Source organism: Mesoplodon densirostris, chromosome 6 (assembly GCF_025265405.1).
Source record: "Mesoplodon densirostris isolate mMesDen1 chromosome 6, mMesDen1 primary haplotype, whole genome shotgun sequence".
NCBI lineage: Eukaryota > Metazoa > Chordata > Mammalia > Artiodactyla > Ziphiidae > Mesoplodon > Mesoplodon densirostris.
Window position 1 is genome coordinate 35,741,153 of NC_082666.1, and position 22,100 is coordinate 35,763,252.

Genomic DNA, 22,100 nt, shown 5'->3' on the forward strand with positions numbered 1-22,100 from the left:
GAGGAATGGAACACTGATCAGTGAAGGTAAAACACAAACAGGCACAGATGAGAGCCTACAATGGTCTTCTCAAAGAACCACAATAAACCTCAAAAGCATTTAAAATGTATCATCATCATCACCATCATCATCATCGCCATAGAGCTTGCTAATCAAGAGCAACAAATGTTTATGGGGACTTCCCTGGCGGTCCAGTGTAAAGAATCCACCTTCCAATGCAGAGGATGCAGGTTCAATCCCTGGTCAGGGAACAAAGATCCCACATGCCGCGAGGCAACTAAGCCCGCACACCACAACTAGAGAAGCCTGCGCACCGCAATGAAGAGCCCGTGCGCCCAGCAGAGCCAAAAAAAAAAAGTTTATGGAATGAATTTGTATTAATATTATCAATTATTGTTAAACTATTTCTATTGATTTTCAGGCTCAAAATATGGACCAAATCTGAGTCTTATGTATCTACTTCCTATCATATTTAGCTAGCTACCCACTTACCTACCTAGCTGAACCACTTCATGAACATACACTAAAAGCTGGACGAGAAGAAAATTTAACAGAACATGTCTTTTCCAGAGTTAATAATGACTCACTTGCCTCCTCTATTTGTTTTTCCACTGCTCCTCCAAAATTGGAGAATTGATTCAATACTTCAACTTTTTTGGACCACCCAGTACTAGCACAAAATCAGCTGTTTTTTTGGTGGTGTCCTATCTTCATGAGAAAATACTGATTCACTCAATTTGACAACTGGGCTTTACTGTTTTAGGACAAGTGAGTTATCCTTTATAATGTTATATGTTGTTCCCTCTCTACAGATAAAAGGAAAAAGATGAGGGCTTCCCTGGTGGCGCAGTGGTTGGGGGTCCGCCTGCCAATGCAGGGGACACGGGTTCATGCCCCGGTCCGGGAGGATCCCACGTGCTGTGGAGCGGCTGGGCCCGTGGGCCATGGCCGCTGGGCCTGTGCGTCCGGAGCCTGTGCTCCGCAACGGGAGAGGCCACAACAGTGAGAGGCCCGCATACTTCAAAAAAAAAAAAAAAAAAAAGGAAAAAGATGAAACTTTTTTTTTTTTAAGTGTATATTCATTGCCACTGATGCTTTGTAATATCATTCTGTAAAGGCACAAGAGATCCAATGGTGAGTCTGGCTTATAATTAAATTTGCTGTTGTTGCTTTTCATTAGAAATGGATAGGAAAGGTAAAGAAGCACCAGGGTATATTTTCGGGCAAGTTCTTAGAAGGAATCCAATGTTTCTTAAGCAATGATTCAAGAAATACTATATTCAGAAGAAGAGCAACATTGTAACCTAAATTCTGTTAAAGTTAAAAGGAGATATTATGATTTTAAAAATAACTTTGCCTCAATTCATTTCAGGGGACAGGCTCAGCTATAAGACCCAGATTCTCTCATAAGATTCATATCTGTAGAAAGCATATTTCATTAGTATATAATTAATAGGTATTTATTCTAATTCAATAATTCCTGCCAATTAGTTTCAGAGTTTGTGAGCTAAAGATAAAGCTGTTAAATCCGAATTTAAAGACAATTAAATTAAACTAAAAGTTACTCTGGAAAACATCTGGAAAGCCAGCAATTTGAGAAAAGGTATTCAAACACTTCATTCCACTTCTTCTCAAAAAGCAAGTGAAATAAAGGCAAACAAACAGTGTGGAAGGACCATACTGAAGACAGGAACAGAGGGCAGGTGTATGTGGCAGAATAACATGAGATACTAATGGCTCTTAAAACTTAAAAAGCCGCCCTCTTGATGAATGACAAGAAGATCTGGGATGAATACTTGGTACGTGTAAGATATTTCCTCACTCCAGACAAGAAAAGAACCTCTGAATGGCTATCATCAAAAAGAACAGAAGTAACTAATGCTGGTGATGATGTGGAGAAAAGGGAACCCTTGTACACTGTTGGTGGGAATATAAATTGGTGCAGCCACTGTGGAGAACAGTATGGAGGTTGCTCAAAAATCTAAAAATAGAATTACCATATGACCCAGGAATCCCACTCCTGGGTATATATCTGAAGAAAACAAGAACACTAATTTGGAAAGATACCTGAACCCCAACGTTCACAGCAGCATTATTTACAAATGCCAAGATATGGAAGCAACCTAAGTGTCCATCAAAAGATGAATGGAGGGCCTCCCTGGTGGCGCAGTGGTTGGGAGTCCGCCTGCCGATGCAGGGGATACGGGTTCGTGCCCCGGTCTGGGAGGATCCCATATGCCGCGGAGCGGCTGGGCCCGTGAGCCATGGCCGCTGGGCCTGCGCATCCGGAGCCTGTGCTCCGCAACGGGAGAGGCCACAGCAGTGAGAGGCCCACATAACGCAAAAAGGAAAAAAAAAAAAAAAAAAAGATGAATGGATAAAGAGGATGTGGTATATATACACAATGGAATACTACTCGTCCATAAAAAAGAATGAAATTTTGCCATCTGCAGTAACATGGATGGATTTGGAGGGCATTACACTAAGTGAAATAAGTCAGACAGAGAAAGACAAATACTGTAGGGTATCACTTATTATGTGGAATCTAAAATGTACAACAAACTAGTGAATATAACAAAAAAGAAGCAGACTCATAAATATAGAGAACCAGTGGTTACCAGTGGGGAGAGAGAGGGGAGAGACGATATACGGGTGAGGGAGTGGAAGTACAAACTATTGGGTATAAGATAGGCTACAAGGATGTATTGTACAACATGGGGAATATAGCCAGTATTTTGTAATAACTGTAAATGGAGTGTCACCTTTAAAAATTGTATAAAAAATAAAAAAATAATTAAAAAAAGAACCTCTGAGGAGAGGGAGAGAAGGAGGAGTTAGGGGAGGAGATTTAGATGTTGCTGTGAGGTGCTGTGCTCTACACCAATCCCTCCACACACCCCAATTCAGTCACTGTAGGAGCGATGACTGACATTCCTTTATAGGGATGGGTATAGGGATCCATGAGTCCTCTTTCCATGTGGATATTTGGGGTAATGGTAAGTCCCACAGAAGTGCTGCTGGTCACAGTGACATGGGGCAATAGAATATAACTATGTGGGATGTTGAAGGGGAGAAGACCTGATGAGTCTTGTGTATTCCTGGAGAGGCTTAGGAGAGAGAGTTGGTGCAATATGAAGACTCCTAGGGAGTTTTGCAATATTAAGGATGTGGGAGTGGCTGACAGCATGGACCATGAGAGCTATGTCTCTCTCAGGCAATATCAACATGAAGAAATCCTGGAAGCCCCAGGAGATTACTGCACCAAGGGTGGCAAAGCTGACAAACCCATATGCAGATGACCAAGGATGATCATCATGACCACTGATGAGACAACTGAGACAATTCCAGATGATGGACATGCAGGGAGTGTCAGAGCTGAGAGGTGGACATCCACTCCTTTGCTGCAGCTTTGCAGAAGCTCCAAAGTTTAGACTAAACCAGAGGGAGAAACGGAAGAGGGAAACATTCCTGAATGCGGCTCAGTTTTCAAAAGTGAAGCACTTGAGAAATTTCTGATTTTGAATTTGCTTGGAAGTACCTGAATGGAGTTTTCTCTCATCAGGTGGATTGGAGTCTCAAAATAGAAATAACAATTAGTATTAGAAAAATAGAGAATTTTAAAAAAATCTTAATTGGCAGAGAGTGACATGTTCTTTTTTACAAACACAGCTTCTCTTACTGATGGAACCTTGTGATATCTTGGAAAACAGGTAGAAAAAAGTCTTTTGGAACTCCGACAACCCCACCTTATCTAGAGGGAGAGGCAAAAGTTAGAGATGAAGGGCAGGGGAGAGAGAAGGAGGTCACTGGATTCAACCTCTTTGCAACACAGCTCAAAGATATTCCGAGGTGACAAAGGCAAGGACAACTTCAGACAAAAACCTAGTCTTCTCCCCACATGTAACTTCCTTGAAGGCAGATATTTTTGTCTAGTTCTTCAATTCTTAATTCTCAAAGTTTAGCACAGCACTTGGGAAATAGTACACACTCAATAAATAGCAGCCCATAATGCAGCCAGTGCTCAGGCCAAAAACCTTGGAGTCACCCTCATCTCTCTCTCTTCTTGTATACTGCTTTAGAAAGCTTCCCCTCCCCAAGTCTGTTAAAACATTCTCATATTCTTTTCTCTAATACTTCTGTTTTTTAAAAATTATTAAATCCATACATTTTCCTTTGATGTGAAACAGATACTCCCTTTACTTTTATCCAACTTCATAAGCAATTTTCTTCCCTGGTTAAAGTCTCTTCATTCTGTTTTACTGACTTACTTGCTGATTCATGGCCAATGCCACATAGTTTGGTTACTATACTGCCAAAGTATTTTTTTTCATATCTGGTAGGGAAACTCTTAACATCCTTTTATTTTCTCTTTTAAAATGTTTGTAGTTAACCTTGAACATTCTCCTTTCCAATTGAGCTTGAGAGTCAGCTTATCAAATTCTTCATTACTTTTTTTTTCTATCCAACCATTTGATCCAGCAATTCCACATCTAGAAATCTAGAGCGGATAAACTCTAGGATACACTGGAGAGAGTTGCTTGAGTACGTTGGTCTTAAGTGAGCAGTGGGAATACACAGAATGTGTGTGTGTGCTGTATGTTGTATAGTTTTGCACAAAAAAAGATAAAGTTTTCTTTTTGTGCCTTTATTGTCCTTCAGACACAAACAAATATCATCTTGGAATATTAATCTTCACTCCTGTCAATAACATTCCTTGACATCCAGGTTAGGATTTGCAGAGATTTCTGGTTGTACTACTCATTAGGTACAAAACACTTTAAGCTGTGATTCTATTTTTCTTCTCTTCTTGCAGAGAACTACTGAGTATTTACAGGAACCATTATATCTGTTGGCAAGACAATATATTAAGCTTAAAATAGAAAGAAGAATAGCAGGACTAGTAGTCCAAGCAAAGAATTACACAAGATCTGGGTTTGGAATGCACTTTAAGGATAGAGCGGGGAATGGATGATTTACTGAAAATAATCTACCCCCCTCCCCCAATCTCTGTGCTTCATCATACTTGAATAAGAACATAATTCAATAAAAACATTTTTTTCGTCCCACAGATCTAAGAAGTAAATAGAGCTGTGGTAATGTTGGTGGAATGTGGTAGAGGACCAACTCTTGATTCTCCTCTTACTGTTCCTGAAATAGTTTACATCATCTGCAATCCTTTGAAAGGTATTTAAGAAATAGAATTTTTTGGTCCAGAATACTGAATGAGGCAAACCCTTTGTGGCCAACAAAAAACTTGACATGAACTTTGTATAGCAAAAGGTTATCACCATCTGTATTGCATCAAGCCTCTGATTAGCTTGTATAAATATCTGGCAGAGAAGTAAGCTCCCCTTGTCCAGTAAGAGTCATTAGAATGATAAAAATGCAGGGTTGTGTAACATTGTTCTAACACCCGAGATCCATCACCATTACACAAGACTGCAATCCCCCTCCCCACACCCTCCAAGTCAGGCCACAAGGGAACTGTTTTGAAAAATGATCTTGAAAGAAAAACAGAGGTTACAAGAAAGCTGACATGGGGACAATATTTGCCCTTGGGCTCCATTAATTAAACTACATGTAGATATAATACCAACCTCAGCACAACCTTAGCTGCAATTACCCACTGTGGCCAACTCTGACTGAGGATAGTAACTAGAGAAACTCATAAGTCACCTTTTAAAAAATATGATTTTGTGAACTGATACCTATGTGTGACTCTATCAGAGCCACTTTCCTCCAGGAGGCAGAAAACTACTGAATTATGCCAGGGTTTCAACTTGTTTTCCACATATGTTTTTTTCCATGTTAGGGAACATTAAGTACAAACAATACACCACAGGGAATGTAAGTTGGTACAGCCACTATGGAAAACAGTATGGGTATTCCTCAAAAAACTAAAAATAGAGTTGCCATATGATTAAGCAATCCCACTCCTGGGCATATTTCCAGACAAAACTATAATTCAAAAAGATACATGCATCTGTATCTTCATAGCAGCACTATCTACAATAGCCAAGACATGGAAACAATCTAAATGTCCATCGATAGATGAATGGACAAAGAAGATGTGGTGTGTATATATACACATACAATGGAATACTACTCAGCCATAAAAAAGAATGAAATAATGCCATTTGTAGCAACATGGATGGACCTAGAGATTATCATACTAAGCAAAGTAAGTCAGAAAGACAAATACCACAGGATATCATTTATATGTGGAATCTAAAATACAACACAAGTGAACCTATCTATGAAACAGAAACAGATTCACAGACATAGAGAAGAGACTTGTGGTCACCAAGGGGGATGAGGGGTGGGGGACGGATGGATTGGAAGTTTGGGGTTAGCAGATGCAAGCCTTTATATATAGAATGGATAAACAACAAGGTCCTACTGAATAGCACAGGGAAGTATATTCAATATCCTGTGATAAACCATAATGGAAAAGAATTTTTAAAAGAATACGTATATATATATGTATAACTGAATAACTTTGCTGCACAGCAGAAATTAATACAACATTGTAAATCAACTATACTTCAATTTTAAAAAAGACACCATAAGCTACTTGTAATACTTTCCTCATTCTTCAAATTCCAAAATTTCATCAAGCTTCATCTGCTATTTAGTTAATATTTTTAATTTGAATACTCAAATATTCTGCAGTTCAAGGAATGTTTATTGCTTTATATTTGTGAATAGTATATCTGGGGAAAGGATATATTCATATTCTTATATATTCAGATGAATATATATATATATATTCATCTGTTGGTTCATCATTTTCTGGACATATTCTATTCTTTTTTCATTTTTATCTCATTCTACTTCCTTCTGAATTGGGTGGAAATGTCTCAAGCTTTTCTTCCATATCACTGGTTTCACACAGTGTTTCTCTTCCCTTCTACTTCCAATTAAGAATTAATCCTGGACCTAGTGATTATGACACTAAGTGAAGTAAGGAGACAGAGAAAGACAAATACCATATGATATCACTTATATGTGGAATCTAAAAACATGATACAAATGTATTTATTTACAAAACAGAAACAGACTCACAGACATAGAAAACAAACTTATGGTTACCAAAGGGGAGGGGGGAAGGGGTAAATTAGGAGTTTGGGATTAACATATACACGCTGCTATATATAAAACAGATAAACAACAAGGACCTACTGTATAGCACTGGGAACTATATACAACAACTTGTAATAACCTATAATGGAAGAGAATCTGAAAAAGAATAGATATATATATAACAGAATCACTTTGTTGTATACCAGAAACTAACACAACATTGTAAATCGACTATACTTCCTATTTTAAAAAAGCACCTTAAAAATCACCTAAAAATTGTCACCTTAAAAAAAAAGAATTAATCCTGGCATTGCATTTATTTTTCTTTTCATAATACTTCCTTGTTTCACACAGTTTTCTCTTCATTCCCTTTAGCTTCTCAGCCAGTTTTGTTTTCCTTTCAGTCCTTTGTTTATTTCATTTCTCATCACCATTTCAACATTTTATTTACCTATGGTAAGTGCACATAATAAATGCTTTCTAGGATTTAGTTTTGTTTTTCACAGTGAATTCCTAAACTTTATCTGTACTTTACATTCTATCTTTACTTTATTTAGCAAAAAAATTTCAAAGAAGCCAGATACAAGTTTTGTGTCCTTTTTCCTCAACCATGAATGAAATGTTATATCCAGTGAAAGTGTTTGCAGCAAACAATCAACAAGTGCGTAAAATCAGTGTTGGAATACATGGCTATAACATTTGCTATTATTATTATTGATAAAACAAATCGAAAACCTACCCAAGTGATCAGTGAAGAGGGTTAAAAATAAGCCACACACTGCATCTGGAAACGGAGGGTCTAAGTAAGCACTGTCCAATAGAACTTTCTGTGATAATTGACATGTTATATGCTCTGTTCAATAGAGTAGCCTCTAGGCACATATGGCTACTGACCACTTGAAAGGAAGCTATTGCAACTAAGGAAGTGAATTCATAACTGTGTAATTTTAATTAATTTAAATTTAAATAGCCACATCTAGCTAGTGTCTACCATACTGGACCATGCAGGTCAAACTAGATATAGCCTTGTCCCTGGAGGGAAAAACACAGAAAGTCTAAGCAGGCCCATAAAAATATTCTGTCAACTCAAGAACTGCAAAATCAACTTGAAGATTTGGAAGAATACAGAATTTAATACTGAAATAAGAAGAAAGTAATGCAATAGAATGGTACTTGCATCACTAGGATTTAGAAAGCCATAGCGTCTATGAAAACAGGAACTGAAAGCCACAGAAAGAGAGCAGGCTAAGAAGAAAATAGAGATGTATGAGCAGGAGGCGAGGGACTGGATAAGAAAAAAAAAAAAATGCCAGGAAACCAAAAAGGCAATGAAAGACAGAAATACACCTTGGTGGTAGTGAGATAAAATGTCAGAAATCCAAACTAAAAAAGTTTAGTAGTACAAATTTAGAGTAAAAAGCTGCTGACTAACCTCATTTATAAACATAAATGCACAATTCCAAATAAATACTCCCAAACTGAATTCAAATGATATTCAAAACAGAGAAAGACAAATATCATATGATATCACTTATATATGAAATCTAAAAAAATGATACAAATGAACTTATTTACAGAACAGAAATAGACTCACAGACATAGAAAACAAACTTATGGTTACCAAAGTGGAAAGGGGGGAAGAATAAATTACGAGTTTGGGACTAGCAGATACAAATGACTATATACAAAATCGGTAAACAACAACTACTGTATAGCACAGGGAACTATATTCAATATCGTGTAATAAACTATAATGGAAAAGAATCTGAAAAAGAATAAATATATATATATATAACTGAATCACTTTGCTGTATACCTGAAACATTGTAAATCAACCATATTTCAATAAAAAATAAAAATAAAGTGAATCTAAATAAAAAAATAATATTCAAAACATCTTTCTCCTTTATTCAATAAGGTTCATTCCTCAAATGTACAAGCAGATTAAAATTGTCTTTTGCTATAACACAACATAATTGTTGTGCCAATTAAAAGAAAATAATAATCCAAGATACTAAAAAGGCATTCAATAAAATTAAGTTTTGCTTTTTTATGAATGAAAATTAGAAATAAAAAGATACTCAGTAATATGATAGAGTATATATCTCAAAGCAACACTGTAAAATTATGCTTAACTGTGAAGACTCAGCATATTTCCCAATTAGATAAGGAGCAAATCAGCAATTCTAAGTATTTTCACTTTTACTTAAAATCCTTTTGCAACTTCTAGCCAAGGCAGTAAGACAAAACCATAATTAGTACTGCATTCCTTAAAGTTTCTGCTCTGTCTCAAAAAATCAAAATTAGAAAGCAAGGGACAAACTGGAAAATATATTCATCATGCTTGTCAAATAGAAAATTAAGGTCCTTAACATGTAAAGAACTTTTATATAGCTCTAAAGGAAAAGAACAAGAAAAATAACAGAAACATAAATGTTTGAACAAAACAAAGACAAAAAAAAAAGGAATTCTATTTGTCAGAAAATATGAAAAACATTTAATTTCACTAACAACCAAAATAATGTAAGTTCAATAACAGAAATACTATTTTTTCACTTCTCAAATGGTCAGTTTTTTTTTAAGGTAAAAGTTGTAAAATATGTGGGGAAACAGTTACTTCTACTGGAAATGCCACCTAGACTGTTAATATTTGGGAGTACAGTGAGACAAAGTGACCATAGCCCCCAAAATTTCATGTGATTTGAACTACAATTCTACACCTAAGAATATCTTAAGGAAATAACCATGGATACACATAAAAAGTGATCAAAAGGATGAATATCCTAGAATAATTTGCAAAATAGAAAATGGAAACAATATAAAATTGCAACAATAGGTTACTGGTTATATAAATTACAGGGCAATCATGAAATATCCTTATTATAATAATACTGAATAATATTAAATGTAAAAAGTAGGTAACCAAAAACAATGATTTTTTTACATTAGTGTGCATGTGTGTGTAAAAGTATTCAATACTACATGTATGTGCACATATGTATGAGTATGACTAACAGCATGTACCTCAAAATGTTGACTATCTCTTGGTAGTATATTCACAGGGTTTTATATCATTTCCAAATTTTCTCTTTCTCCTTCCTCTATTCTTCCCCTACTTCCCCTACGAAACGTCACGTGAACTCAGAACTCTGAGTCTCACCTATAGACTAATGACTGCTAAATCTATGCCAAATAAACTCAAACTCCCAATGTGAAGTTCCAGCAGTCCAGTGGACACCTCTGCCTGAATGTGCCATATGCCCCTCAAACTCAATTTATCCTCACCATGCACAAATAAGGTTTCCTTCCTTCTGTTTTTAAAATAGGTCAACTATGGCACCATAATCTATCCCACTTTATAAATCTGCAATCTTGGAGTAATCTATGATGCCTCCTTTCTTATCTATCACCTTCAGTTACCGATCCAGACCTATACATTTCACCTCTGAACTATCTACGAGTCTCATGATTGTATTGCCCCAGCCTTGGTTTAGGTACAGGATATTGGTTCTGTCTGGATTATTGAAAAACACCAGTTGTTTTAAGCATCCCTAGTTGAAGCTGCTCTTCTTTCAAATCCATTGTCTGACCTGCCATCCAACTTATCTTTCTGAAATACTGATCTAATCATGTTTAAAATTTCCACGATTTTCCCTCCATCTACAAAATAAAGCATAAATTTCTTTACAAGCCCTTTTATCACCTAGTCCTAAGTAACATTTCCAGTCACATCCCTTATCCCATCCCTATCTCCTACTTCCCCAACCTACTTCTTACACCATATGCTCCCTACACCATTCTATTCAGAGGTTTTGAAACACACCATGATTTCCTTCTGTTTGCTCTACCTGGAAATTAACAACTCTTTCTTATCTCCCACTATGTCTACCTCCACTTTTACCAGTTCTTCAAAATCCAGATCAAAGTTCATCTCCTCATTGAAACTTTCCCAAGTATTAAATCCACCTCAATGCCCCCCACTACACACCAACCCCATCATACTTATAGTTGACACTTGGGATATCTGGCCATATCCCAAGCTAGCAAGATACTCAATGGCAAGGTTGACTCATATTTTTATTCTAGTGAAGATCAAAAAATAAGTATGAAATAAGTTGATGAAAGAATAAACAAGTAAATGCCTTAATTTTCATTAGATATGTGTCCAACATGCAGAATAAATGAATAAATTCTAGGCCAAAACTTTTGTTGCAGTAATCTTGTTATGCAATTGTGAAATGAAAAAAATCTTATAAATGTTATATTTAAACTTATTTCACCAAACCTATATCGAGCTTCTATTATATACCAAGCATTGTGCTAGGGATTTTTAATCGTACTACTTGATGATACAACAGAAACATTCACTAAAAACAAATAAGCAAAAAGTAAAACAATGACAAAATTACAACTGGAAAGAGTATTCTGCAGTAACTGAGCTTTCCTATTTATATTGTAATATCAAATCAATTACATTTAGTATGTCTTATTTATTTTAAGCATTTACTCAGGCTTTCTAGACTGAAATTCTAGAATGAAAAAAGAATGTTGGCTTGAGTAACACTTGGGCTATTTTTTACAGTCTAGCCAAATCAGAAAAGAACCAGAGGGTCAAAAAAGAACTTAATCTCAGATTTATGGTCACAGTGTTTCTCCACCCACGTACATGCTTTAGTTATTAAACACAGACACAAAACATTCTGAAGTGGACCCACTGGAACAGTACATCAAATTGGGAAATGGTGTGCACGGGAGTTGATGAGTAGCAGACTTAATCCAGACTGTAAAAAAACAACAGAATAAACATGCAAAAGACCAAACAGTCTTCCAATAATGCCAAATTCCACCATCCATTCTAGAAACATGCCAGGAATAAAGTAAATCTGGAGAGCAAAAAGTGAAGTCATCGGAATCCAAATGACAATGAAAGAGGGCTAAATGACAGTCACTCAAACTGCTAATTTACAACAAAATAAAAATTCAAATTTATGATTAATATTGTTATCAATCAATTTATAAAATGATTTCAGCTAACATGTTAAATGTCTATACAGTATGACCAAGTAGCAGCCCATAAAGTCAAAGGTATTAGGGGACCTGTTCATGTGCTTCACATCAAGTGGTCAAAGGACAAAGTAACCTCAAATGATACTTGGGTATCAGTTTATGGTTTTACAAATCACTTAGGCAAAGAATACAGGGGGCACTTACTTAAAATGACAGAAAGAGCTATTGTAAACCAATGGGCAAAAACATGCTTGAAACAGTCTCATTAAATTTTATAACAAAGCTAGACTGTCCCATCACTTCTATGTGGAAAGTCTAGCTAATATGATGAGGCGAGGAATGGAAATGAATAATTCAAAAATTTCAGATGAAACAGAATTAAATAAAAAGGAAATATTGAGAGATGTTGAGAAAGGTATGCACAAGGGTAAATGTTTTAATTGCAAAGTTCTGTAGCGACAACTGACTGGTAATATTTAAAAATTCAATTGTGATAAACTTGAAGGGTAATTTCAGGAGAATTTTATTGTATGGGGAAATTTTCAATATGAAGCTTTAAAAATAAAACTTAAAAAACATACTTTTACTACATATTTATACATAAGTACATATGAACTCACACAGAAAAAAAGAGTACAAAACAAAAACTAAAATAGTTATATTTTTCTGTTTCACCTAAAACTATTAATTAATTTCCTTATTACATAATAAGGAAAAGAAGCAAAAATGATTTTTAGAGAAACACATGCAAATCCCTCCTCACACTGATGGGATTCCTCTGGTTCCCTGTGTATAATCCTACCTCTATTCCCTACACACTGGGAAAAAAATTCTACTCTCTCAGAGCTCTTTGTGCCTGAGTCCAAATTTCCAGGAGACAGAATAAAAATGATCCATCTCAACTACTGGATCGCCACCCTCAGTCCATCCAGAATGGGACAACCTCTATAGGTGGGCAAAGGATTGAGGAGGAGGATGGGTATGGTTCTTGGGGAAAATGGTTTTTGATTGACATGGACCCCAGAAGAAATGAGCTACAACAAAAAGGAAGAATTTAATGCTATGCCTAGACTTATCCAGCAGAAAAACTGCTTTGGAAACTTATCAGGTCAAACTGTCCTTCCAAAAAGCACCAAATGTTAGGAAACATGGTGTATAGACTGGAAGAATTCAAGTGTAAAAATATAACTGAGAAAGTAGAAACACATTATTTTTTTTCCTTTGTATTTATTTATTTATTATTATTATTATTTTTAACATCTTTATTGGAGTATAATTGCTTTACAATGGTGTGTTAGTTTCTGCTTTATAATGAAGTGAATCAGTTATACATATACATATGTCCCCATACCTCTTCCCTCTTGCATCTCCCTCCCTCCCACCCTCCCTATCCCACCCCTCTAGGTGGTCACAAAGCACCGAGCTGATCTCCCTGTGCTATGCAGCTGCTTCCCACTAGCTATCTATTTGACGTTTGGTAGAGAAACACATTATTGATGATTCAAAGCTGTCAGGAAAGAAACTATGTCTTCTTACCAGGTATTTCAATAGTAACTATGAAGGAAAAGTTTAGCTGGAGTTTAGAATATACAAGACACAGAGAATCTAACCATTATATTGTAAATATTTGGGATTCAGGAACAACACAACTTTTCAAAAAGCCAGATGTATTTCAAATCAAGTGTACTGTCACATGGGAGATTCAAAGAGAGTGGAGGTTGAGTGGAGGTTCTCAGTTCATGAACTTATTGCGTATGTTATAATTATCATAAATTTATCAAAAACCACATTTAATTGTGACATTTATTAGCATTCCAAATAAATGACATTTGGAAGTTTATTTTGTTTTCCTTTTGTTTCCTTTGTTTTGTTCTGTATTTTAGTTTCTATGAATGACTATATTAATTGCCATTATAGGGCAACAGATTCTGTGTATCATGTTTTTTAAAAAAACTGAAATTAGACCCCAAACAATTTAGGGTTGAGTTTGCATAGATTAGAAGACTTATTATATATATATACTTAAATTATCAATCAATGACTGTAGTAATATTTACATCCATCATCATTCAAACATGCTGACTTTTAAAATTACTATAATACAGTCTCTAGTGAATTAAACAATTCTTATCATTTAAATACATGCTTATACCTAGAACAGTGACAGTGTTCCTTAAATATGCACTGGAAATATAAATGAATCTAGTTCATTACCTAAGGCACTTGAAGAAAGATTTTTCTAAGCATTGGGGATCACGGAGCCAATTGCTAAAGTGAGATTTTCTTATCTGAAGAAAATACTAAAATAGTCAAAATGGAGATATTTTTCTTTTGTGAAATGGAATGGCATATAAAAAACCAGGAATGTTATGATGCAGGGGAACACTGAGTATCCCAGATCAGGATAAACTGAATTTAGTTGGAAGACCAAGTTTTATACTGAGGTTTGGCATGCAAATTTATAAACTTAAGTTTACACTGTATGACATTTTGAGACATGGACTAGAAGTACCTAGGACTAAAGAATAGTAACTTTGCTTGAGTCACATTTTCATTTCAACAAAAGATGTGAGGCCGAGTGCTGAACTTGGATTAGAGGAACTGAAAAACTCAGAAAAGTAGATAAATAAAGAGGACAGAGGCAGATGTGTTGCAAACAGGAGATACAATCTCCCACTGCTTCAGTGGCTTGGTCTCTGCAAGGATTGGTGGAGACATCTGTTAAGATACACGAGGTGGGAGACACTGGCCAGTGTAATTATACTGTATAAAAATGGCATAAACAACAAGGTCCTACTGTATAGCACAGGGAACTGTATTCCATGTCCTGTAATAAACCATAATGGAAAAGAATATGAAAAGAAGGTATATATATCTATAACTGAATCACTTCGCTGTACAGCAGAAATACAACATTGTAAATCAACTACACTTCAAAAAAATAATTTTTTTAAAAATGGCATGTGAGAGGCAATTCCCTGTACTGAGTGGGGGTGAAGGGGATGGGGGCTAAAGATCATCACTTGGGATTATCAGATGCTTTAGAGAGTGTCCACTCAAATGACATTCCCCAAATGTTCACTCCTCTTAGCCCTGTGTCTGTTGTACTTGGTCTTCTGCGTGGGCATCCACATACTCAAGTCCTCCTCACGGCTGCCCTCTCTGCCTCAAGTCTTTGCAATGAATTTCATTGCTGAGTATGTATCAGTGGGTCTTGCACTTACTGGATCTTCTAATAGAGCACAGAGGCAGTATTACATGGTGGTTAAAAGTTTAGACTTTGGCCCAGACTGCCTGGATTTGAAATCCAGTACACCTTGACTTATCAGCAGTGTCACTTTGGTCAAGTTACTTACGTTCTCTGTGCCTCAGTTTCCTCATCTGTACTTGGGAAATAATAATAACAACCTAACTGAGGACACTTTTCTGTTGCAAGGGTTTAATGAATTCATATAGGGGGAGTGCTTAGTGTGGGACCTGACAAGTAGCAATTACTCACTACCATTATTCGTAAAAGAAACTTGTAACGTGTTGCTAGGATATATCCATCAAGTAGGTAAACTAATGACAACGAAACCAATATTTCATTTGAAGCGGAGAATGAAAATAAGTCATCCTATTTGTGAAGCCTGACAAGATACATCAGGGGATTAGGGAAAATTATGACTCTATAACCAAAACCCATACAACTCCACCTGAGCCGAGAAGGGGGTGATGATGCCCCAGGTACAGGAACAGAAAAAGAACCACTTGAACCTGTCCTGTTATGAGGATGCCATTACAGAAGTGGTTAAAGGGCGGTGCTGACAATGATATGGAGAGAAGACATGAATTTAAAACCTCAGATGCCTGCACGTTCTCTTTTGAACTCATTGGATGTTCTCTCTAGAGGTGCTGTGGGGTTTGCCTCCTGGACCAGATTTAGGGGAAAAAGGTAAGAATTCATGCCTAAGATTCTACTCAGCACTTGGTATTTCTCCCCTGGGAAAGTGGTCTAAAGGGTGAATTTGCTAAAATTATTATAACCTATCATTTAAGAAGCCAAGCATCCACTGGATATTCCTTTAAGAAGATGTCATAGCCATCCTTGTTTTAGTTAGAAATCACAGAAGCTCAATACTATCTTTGATATACTAAAGTTAAAAATACTGAATACTGGGGCTTCCCCGGTGGCGCAGTGGTTGAGAGTCCGCCTGCCGATGCAGGGAATGCGGGTTCGTGCCCCGATCCCACATGCCACAGAGCGGCTGGGCATGTGAGCCATGGCCACTGGGCCTGCACGTCTGGAGCCTGTGCTCCGCGGCGGGAGAGGCCGCAGCAGTGAGAGGCCTGCGTACCGCCAAAAAAAAAAAAAAAAAAAAATACTGAATACTAAGGTTATAATAAATATCATTTTCTAGGTCCTACAGGAGATATAAGTCAAATAAGATGTGATCTCTGTCCTCAACAAGCAGAGGGTAGACAGACATCACCCAGACAACAAGTGCTACAAAAGAGTATGTACCACGTTTCCCTGTAATTTCCCAATCTAATTAGATAACTCCCTCCAGTATTTCCCCACATTTGGGAAAATATCAAATAGGTGAACGCAGATTACTCTGCAAAATTTCTGAAAAGAACTGTACTGCTGGGACTTCAGCTACCTCTGCCTCCTAGATTCCGATATTGGGCCTCATACCTTGAAACCACAGGAGAAACAGGAAATTTCAAAAGAGGAAAAAGTGGAAGGTGATAGAGAAAAAGTCATTGGTGCTTCCTGTGTCTGTGGACTAACAATCTCTGGTCCATGTTCAGACCCCACTTCCGGTAGTACACCCAGTAACTTCTCCCAATGCCAGGTGTCTGCTTAGCAAGCAATAAAGTGACGCAAGCCCAGTTATTTTCCTTGTTCTCCTTCTCCTATGGAAAAGTCACACACCCTTGCTTTGCCAAACGTTGGCAGGGCAGGCTGTTCCTCTGAGGCCCCTTTCTGCCTGCAACACCGACCCTGTCAATAATGCCCCCCCCCCAATCCCATATCCCAGCATCTGTATCTCTTTGTCTGAGGGCTTCCTTTGGAGACCACTCTATTCACTTGCAGGGGAGGTGAGAGTGGCAGAGAATTAATGCTCTCCAGAGAGAGGCCCTCAGCAGTGACTGATGAGAGTAGGTCTATAAATGCCCCCAGGTCCCTCTCTGCTGTGCTCATTCAAAGGCTTGAATTCCACCCTGGCTCCTACTGGGATTAAGCACAAATTACCTTTCCTGTAATTGTTGGTTCCCTTCCTGTCTCACATCCTGACTCTCCTAGCAATGTTTACTAGGTTTGTTTACCTCCCAAACAAGCTACTTGCACTCGAATCCTCATCTCAGTTCGGCTTCAGGCAGAACCCAAACGGAGACACTGGCTCTGTCTCTGGCTTGCTTGTCTCCATTCAATCGGCACAGGAGCAAATCAAGGCTTCTGCCCAAGTAAATTTCCAACCAGTACAGAGAATGCTGGTCTCCCCTTCACTTAGCTGCTGGAAGGGGAAAGTCCTCTATGAGGGCCAGGAGAGATCAGCCTTCCAGTAGGAAGGAACTCTGCTCTCCCCAAAGGCAAAGATCTCAATGCCTGCTCTGTTTCTGGGTCTCAGTTTTTCCCTTGCTTCTCAGCCCTCTGACGGTATAAACTAGAGTAGGGTGTTAGGCGGGGGCTGAGGGAAATGGCTGATTGTATAGGGCCTGCTCTGCACAGCATCCATCCATTTCCTCTGAGGGAACGTATCAAAGTTGTTGGTGGCGCTCTTTAAGATGTGGAATATTCAGCGCTCATTAGTTTAAGCCACAGGTCCCAGTGCCAAATCTGAGACCACAGTGAAAGTCCTACATCACGCCCTGCTGCCGATGAGTACTTAAAATGCAGCTTTTTACTACTGATTAGCTACAAATAGCCTAAACTTTGGTATCTTTAATTGCTAGAAACTCCCAACAATAACTGTCTGAAATCACCACTTTGGGAGCAACATTTAAAAGCCAAGCATGCATATTTTGAAGGAAATTGTGACTAAAAAGAGAGAAATCTTGGCTAGAAACAGCACTGTGAAAAACACAAACAAGCAAATAAAAATTGCTTCACTTCTTTCTAAGTCAACTGCAGATTCATCTGGAAAGGTAAAGCCTATAAAACAGGATTAAGACAATGAGGCCTTACTTGCAGATATGACTTGATTGGTGTAGGTCAAAATGGGTTGATAGAGGTACCATTATGAAAATACACTATCAAACAACACAGCTGTATGTGCCCGAACCCTCTCCACCAACAACAGCAGGCAAATAGGCTGCCTGTTTCCACACAGGACAAAAATCACACACACAAAACAAAATGAACCTTGAGAGCTAGAGAAGAATGGGTTGTGGAAAATGGGTCCTTTGAGGCAATTGCTTCATTTACATGTGATGATATTAATGGGTTAGAGAATACCTTTCTGCTATGAGAATGTCTTTGATCAGTGAGGGTAAGAGGGATTGACAGGGCAGTGGGTCAGCATCCCTCTCCACGTGCGACAAGCCAAAGGAAGGCCACGTTCCCTAGCCTCTCAGCAAGGTGATGGAGTCAGTTGTTTCCACCATCTGCAGCCTCAACGCTCTACTCTGCGTCACACTGTGGCCAGCCACCAGGGCTCCTCTCCTGAGTGAATACCCACAGGGAGCTTGCCAAGTGGTGAAACAACCACTGTCATCTGCGTGCAGATTTTGATGTGAGTTTGGATCCTCAAGATGCAAGGTGACACTAGGAGGGAAGAAAGGGACAGCTGGAGGGCATAACAGGATCTGTAGGGTCGGTGCTTTCAACCCAGGACAATTCTCCAGTCCTGATGGACTCCGTACAACAGCATTTGGCATTCGGGTGGGGGGGGGGAAAGATTGGAATTGTTTCACTTCGATTTCCTGATAATCAGCTAAAGCATTAGTTTATTTCTTAAAGCAGAGCTGTTTTGTGGGATAGTATACAACGTTCTCATGACAATTTAGATAAAAGCTGAGATTCAAAAGGATTTTATACTTGAGACCAACCACTTCAGGCTATGCCTCCAGATGCCCCAAAGGCATCTGGGTACAATCATCTGTACCCAGGTGAGCAATGATATTTCACTTCCTAGTAAGTAATACATGTTCGTTATAACTAGTTTTTCAAAAGCAGAAGAAATGGATTTATTTAAACAGGTAAATATACTGCCTATAGATAACTACTGTTAATATTTTGAAATTTTTCTTCTCAGTTGTTTTCCTGAGTGCATATATTTTATGAAATTGGACTTTTATATATACAGTTTTATACAGTGATGGTAAACACACAGAGAGTTTTGGCTCATTTAATATGATATTTGGCCAATTTACAATGTCATTAAATAGTCTTTAAAGATATGATTTTACTGAATATAATATATTTCACTGTGGATGTGTTTTTATTTTGTTAACCTTGGAACTTGGTTGTTGCTGCCTCTAGTTTCTGGGTGGAGTGTCAGCCATCAGAGTTACCCTCTGGTCCCCCGACACCCCCATTCTCACCCTGCCCCTGGGGAGGAAGGCTTCCTCATCTCCTCCCTCTCCCCTTTTCTTTGGCTTTGTGCTGCCCGTCTGTAGTTTATAGAGACAGGCTTCATGTGCCCAGCACTGCCTGTTCCGGGGGATGCAAGTCAATCTAATTTAGAGATTCAGTATTAGGTTGCTGCGCACGTAAGCCTGCATTAAGCAGGAGATGCGGGCATGCTTGATTCTCCACCTGACTTCGCTGTTGTGTTATAATTCAACTGATTTAGAACTCAGGAGAGGTGAAGAAAGGTGTCATTTATTAAGCCCTCCCAAACCATAGCCAAATTGTTTCTAAATTCCTATTCCAAGGAATGCTGGGATGAACATCCTTTTACAGGAATCTTTGTGTGTTTCTTGAATTATTTCTTATGAGAAGCTCCTTGATGGGTAATTTAGTTTTACGATTTATACTTTTAAGACTGCAAACATACTGACAATTTACCATATTGCTCTGGAAACATGCTACCAATTTTAAGTACACAGATGTATTGTGAATGCTCTACATTAAGAGAAAGGAGGCTATTAAGAGGAAGACCTTGAAGATAGAAGAAAGAAGGAGAAATATTCAGTAGAAGGTCTTCCTTGGCTGAGGCAAGAGACCCTTACTCTAATAAAGGTGAGGAAGTATGGTTAAATACAGATGCATATAATTTTAAAGGTGGAACTAGTGGAAATTTGAGAGAGTTCATATCTGAGAAAATTAGAAGTGTATGTATTTTAACCATATACACATATATACATTTTAAATATCACCTTTGAAATTTTATAAAACTATACTTTACATTAGCAGCCAGTATATCCTATAACTAGGTGCAGTAGGATGGGCATTAAACAATGAAGGCCATCAGGAGCGTTTCAGAGGGAATTAAGAAAATAGTGCATCGAACTCACGTACCTCAAAATATATTTTATACACTCTAGCAATAACTTCCAACTTGGACTCTACTTAGTAAATGACTAAGCAAATTTACTAAGTAAACTAATTTTACTCTGTAAATGATTCAATCTTGTAATAAGCCCTGCTAAGAACTTTCTTTAAAATTTTTTTCTCTATTACTCTTGTAGGAAGTTTTGTCCTTAATTTTGAATGACGTCTATTCACACAAAACAAGGTAGCCATCACTATTTCAACATATGTAGCAACTAGACTCGCTCCTCAAGTTTATAGTTTTCTGGTTCACTGCAACTAGGAAAGAAAGAATGCTCTGAATTTGAAACACTGTTATTGCTCGACACTTTACACAAATAAAACGCAACCGGTTGAATGACCTAATGACAAAGGCAGATAGCAAAGAAGATGAATATTTAAAAAATCTTTTCATCAAGGTTGATAAAAAAATGCACCTACTAATATGCACTGCATATTTCAGTTCCTTCTCACTATCATTCATTTCAAATGAAGTGCTGTAACAACATTCATGGGCTACAACATCTCACAGAATGTTTCCTGTCCACAATTGGCCTCCAAACCAAAGCAGGGTACTGTATGTAAGCAGATTCTATGCCAGAAATACATTCTTCATATGGCTGGGGGAGATTTAGAGAATACTGTTAAAAATCTACGGGAAAGGCAGAGATAATACAGAACAGGAAATTCCTTTTAATGTAGAAGTCTCTTAACCTGACAGCTTCCTCTGAAAAGCCAAAGAAGAACCATGTTTTCCTGAGAAAGGTTCATTTGGATTTACTAACTGACAATAAAATATTGATTATATTTTGTGGGATGCATTTTTCCCCCCATCACCCTCAGTATAATATTTTATTTGGGAGTGAATGCCATATTATTTACAAGCTTCTGGGAAACTAACATAGGAAGTTTCTGTTGCCAAAATTTAAATAGATTGCTCAGGAACTTTGATAGTTTTTCTAAAACAAAAGCATGATCTAGCACAAGGACAAAGGTATTTTTTAGTTAGGCAAGGCCTTGAGCTGGGCCACTTGAGGAAGAAACGAAATGGGATTTCCAGATATTTCTCTGGTTAGACATACACTCTTCCTGACACACTGGTTTGGTAAAGACCACTCATCACTTCCTCAGTATCCACACTCTCCTTCCTCTTCAGTAACAAAACTCTGTAAAGCTAAGGATGGGATTGAGACCAAGTCCCGCTCAGTGAGATCTACGTGGAAGTATTGTGTGAATTGCTACAGAGTCTTCTTAAACAGCAATATGACTGTCTTTATCCTTTCTTGCCTCCTGGAATGAGCCCCTGATGGTAGGAGCTCCAACAGCTATCTTGGACCATGAGGTGACCCGAAGATGATAGAACAGAGGTCTGAAAGAGAGGACTCTGGGTCCCTGAAGACATCAGACAGCTGCCATATTAGCTCTGACTTTTCTACTCAAGACTTAATTTGAGAGACACAACTGTTTATCATGTTTAAGCTAGTGGTACTTTAGATTTTTCTACTACATCCAGCTAAATTTAATCTTAGCTAACATATTGGGTTAAAAA

General features: G+C 37.7%; 1 protein-coding gene across 1 annotated transcript in view; it reads right to left on the minus strand.

Moving 5' to 3' along the window:
* SVEP1 (sushi, von Willebrand factor type A, EGF and pentraxin domain containing 1) overlaps positions 1-22,100 on the minus strand; it is a 185,519-nt gene that overhangs the window by 154,435 nt on the left and 8,984 nt on the right. The window lies entirely within an intron of this gene.